Source organism: Uranotaenia lowii, chromosome 1, assembly GCF_029784155.1.
Source record: "Uranotaenia lowii strain MFRU-FL chromosome 1, ASM2978415v1, whole genome shotgun sequence".
Taxonomy (NCBI): domain Eukaryota; kingdom Metazoa; phylum Arthropoda; class Insecta; order Diptera; family Culicidae; genus Uranotaenia; species Uranotaenia lowii.
In genome coordinates, this window is record NC_073691.1 from 49895366 (window position 1) to 49899764 (window position 4399).

The following is a 4399-nucleotide window of genomic DNA, read 5'->3' on the forward strand; positions in this document are numbered from 1 at the left end:
TCACTCTCTCTCTCTCTCAGGCATAGACAAATAGGAAACGTTTCACTGCCAATTTTATTTTCTTTTCGTCGTAATGTCAATAAAAAAACATAAGAGGCAAATTAGTGTTTCTTCAACAATTTTTGTTCTGGTGTCGTTTGCTGAGCGGGGACAGTCCATCAGGTAGTGTCAACAAGATTCTGAAGGGGATTTAATAACGCGTAGGCTTGGATATAACATTCGATATGGGTTAGTCGATGCCACCATTTTTTTAATTATTGAGATTCAAAATCGCTTGTATTTAAATAGGTGGGATGGTCATCGTTCGGAAAGAAACTCGCGAGTTTTTCCAACTCCGCGAGCAGGATGTAACAGCCGTTCAGCAGTTGCGAGCAAAAAAAAGCACAATGTACGTAAGTGGAAGTTTTTTAATTGTTTCAGTTGTGTTTCGTGCGCGAGTTAGAAAATTATTTTACGTACAGGAAACACCATTGATAAGTAAAGTAAATAAACTGGTATACAAATTGTAATCTATATACATAAAAAGTAATTTCCGTTTGTTTGTTCGTTTGTATGTTTGTCTTCAATAGGCTCAGCTGCCTTAAGAGCTAGAGAGCTGAAATTTGGCATGGGTGCTCATTAGGACCAGGAATGATGAAAAATGTTTTTAGATTTTCGGATGACCCCTTTTGAAGAGGGTCGTCCATACAACAACGGTTTTATTCCCACGAACCAAAAGTCATGGCACCCATTTTCTGAACCGACTTTCGTTTCCGTTCATTTCGTTGGCGGGATTATTTTCACCATCACCAAGGGCAGGCTATTAGAAACGACCATCCAGAGCTCACATGTACTGGATAGGAAATCGAAGCTTGCTAAGCATTAAAAATTTGAAAGTGAAAATTTTGGCGGGTGTTTTTTGTACCTTCTACTGTTCAAAGTACATGCTACCGGTACGAGATATTTGGATACAATTAAAAGCCTACATTTTGATTGAAAAATACAACTAGCCTGTTAGAAATATATTGACTAGAATAGTAGTGGCTTTCAAAGTGCTCTTTACCGCCGCTGGGGGGCTTTGAGGGTCAACCATTTTTTATATTTTTGGAATTCCTCATACAGAAAGATTTTTTTTTAGATTTAGAGTTATAAGTTCAAGGCTGCGATTTTAACGCTTCAATTGGAATTTTGATGGGGGATTAGATAAATTGATAAGATAATAAAACTTGAGGTTTTGAGTTTTATACAATTCAATTTCACTGACCAATTTCTAGCTATTGAGTTACCATTGATGACCAATGTGGCCGATTCTACCATCTATGAATGGGATGTGTGTGCCCATAAAAATAAACAGAACTCAAAGGAAACCTTTTTCATAATATAAAAATGGTTTTTTCGATAACTTCAAAAAACTATTAGTAGAACTTCCAACATTTAAGGTAAACTAATAATAAAACAGTGCGAAATTAAAAAGCGAAAAAAATACACACATGCAATTGAAAACATGCAAAGTGAGTTTCCAACATGCTCAACAAATTCATCCATATTGAAAAGTGGAATAATATTCAAAAGATATTTTCATTAGATAACGGATGGAAAAGATAAAAAAGCAGTTTAATCTTTTGAAGATAAAAATATTAGGCCAAATCAATTCAAGCTTCCTAAGAAATTATGTTTGTAAAAAATTGAGGTATCAAATTTAAAAAAAGGGCTGGCTAAAGGGGTCGTCTATATTAAGTTTTCAATATCTTAGTCATCTTGCCGTTTTTATACATCGGATTGGGTTGAAAATTGGCACATGGAGTTATTTGGGACAAACAATTGAATTCACTTATCCAAATTAAAGTCAGGGATCGGCCTAAGGGGTCGTCCATATTAACTATTCACTGTTTTTGCGATATTGTCTTTATTATACATCGGATTTATATGAAAATTGGTACACGAGAGTTTTGAGGTACAATAAATCGATTTCAGGTATTGAATTCAGCGTAAGGGACCGGCAATGGGGTCGTCCATATTAACCTTACAATATTTTTGAAATATCGTCGTTATTATACATCGGATTGGGATGAAAATTTGCACACGGTAGTTTTCAGAGACGGACAATCGACTTCAGATATCAAAGATTGGCACGAGCAATCAATTCCTGATTTCAAATGAAGTAGCAGACGACAGAAGAGGTGTTCGTCAAATATTTCTGCAATTATAACTTTACAATTAATTCGGAAATGCATCTGGAAAATATTTGGCTATCGACTTTCAGACAAACTGTTTATGACATATTCCAAGTTGAAAGCGAAACGGAGTTCGTATGGGATCAGCTAGTTTAGAATAAAACAGAAGACTCAAAGGTTATTTTCATGACTTTTTCTGCATAATATTTACGTTCAGTGTCAAGAATTGACGTGTTTTAAATTGCCATTTTTTGTTATTTTACTCATAACCACATATTTCACATTCAGACAATCCCTACATTCAAATGGCTCACATCCATAATTTTTCAATAGCAACGCAGGAGCCGGTGAAAGACTGGAACAACAATCCATTCCTTATTCGAGCAGTTCCTGCCAATCTGTCCCACCACCTCCATAACCAGCATAAACAAACCATCGTCATCATCATCAAGTGGTGTTGAACTTCATCTTACGCCTGGCGGGATCGGAACTTTGATTGGCTTCATTCCAGCGCCAATTCAAATAATGACCAAAATCCTTTTCATCCACTCCAGCAGCAACATCAGTCATCTTCATCATCCCCCATCGCACTAGACTCATCAAACAGCAACCTGAATCTTCTATTCGGCATCGATTTAACTCCAACCCCACAGACTCAGAGCACGAAGACCAACATTCGCGACGATGTTCAAAATTCATAAGTGAGGTCCTCACCTCTACCAAAGTTTAATCTGCCTCAGAGTCAGAAGTGGTCGCAATGAATCTCGGCAACCCGGCACCAGCAGCCCGGTTGCAAGCTTAAAGAAAAGCGTGCCACAAGTTGATCCCGCTGTTGGATCGATTTTACCCGAAGCCTCGTTTAGTCAAAATCCGGGATCAACCGGTGTCTGAACCCTTTGAGGATCAGTCCACCCTCAAGTAGTTCCACAAGAGTTCGAATGGTTGCAAAAGTTTGTCGATAGTATAAACATGAAAACGTTGAACGGATCCACCCCGCTCGATGATAAGTGGAAAGAACTGCAGAATAAACTGGTGAGAATTATTTGTTAATTATCGTCATTTTAATAAATTTGAAATTTCGTTACCAGGTCAAAGACGAATTCAAGAGACATGTTAGTTTGGCTCAACTGTTTCGGGAAAAGAATCGTTCCATGGATTGTGTGCCATACAATCAAGCCCGGATAAAGCTACCACATCCACTGATACGTAAATGCAGCATTTGTTAAGGTAAATTGTATTCATGTAAGAAAGCTTACAAGTTAATTTTTGTTTAACCTTTGTATTTTCCTAAAGATGTTTATCTGAAAATTTTAAGACTTTTGTCTGTGAATTCTTTTTTATTCGTTTTGTAATAAGTCGTTTTTCTCGTTTTCTGTGTTTGTAAATTTTACAATTTTGTCTAACTACCTAGTAAGATAAGGACAAAACGTTAAGTGAGTCAATTCTACAGTTCAAAGATGGCTATGGACGCTAGAAATCATTGATTAGCAGTCTTTTCAGGAATACAATGATACTCGAATGAGATTATTATTCTTTCACAGGAACTTGGATTTGGCTGCCGACAGATAATTCTTACGCAGACTCCTCTACAAAATACCGTAAATGACTGCTGGTTTGGTCTCAGAAATCGACAGTTATCGTTTGCCTGAATACACCAAATTGAGGTAGATTAAAATTTCATAATCCACGTTTCAACCCTTTCTTTAACAAATTGTGTATTTTTTAGATACTTGACACTTTTTGGCCAACGAAAATCAACCAGGAGCTTAGCTACATAGACGTATCTTTCCAGATGATCAAACAGTTTGATCTGTCGCAATGCATCGAACGGGCGCTACGGGCAACAATGCACGGTTCAGATGTTCCGCAACGTAACGCTGGTACAGAACAAATTGTGGCCTAAACTCTACGCTAAGTATCTGCTAAGGATTGTCCAGAATGTGATTGGGGCCTATCGGCAGCAGAACCAGGAATTGAAACAGATGATTCCCATGACAATGTGTTCAAGTAATTTATTAATAAATGTAATTTAGAAATTAAAATTTATTAACAGCTTTGATTTATGAATTGATTTGGTCGTCGTAAATGAAGGTAAGTGTTAATTCATAATCATTTCCATGAGTTTAGTCGTTCTACCTCAACTCAAAATATTCTTCTTTCTTAGGTCTATATTTCATAACTTGGTAGCGAAAGCCATTTTTTATTGAATATTGAACGAAAACTGTTAAATTTTAGGTTATCATAAC

The 4399-nt window shown here is 36.7% G+C and overlaps 1 long non-coding RNA gene across 1 annotated transcript; it reads left to right on the forward strand.

The window, feature by feature from the left end:
- The first annotated feature begins 3265 nt into the window (after positions 1-3265).
- Positions 3266-4128, forward strand: LOC129753116 (uncharacterized). Its single transcript, XR_008738907.1, has 3 exons — positions 3266-3380; positions 3695-3817; positions 3880-4128. It is a non-coding gene; the product is annotated as an uncharacterized LOC129753116 (long non-coding RNA).
- The last annotated feature ends 271 nt before the right edge of the window (positions 4129-4399 follow it).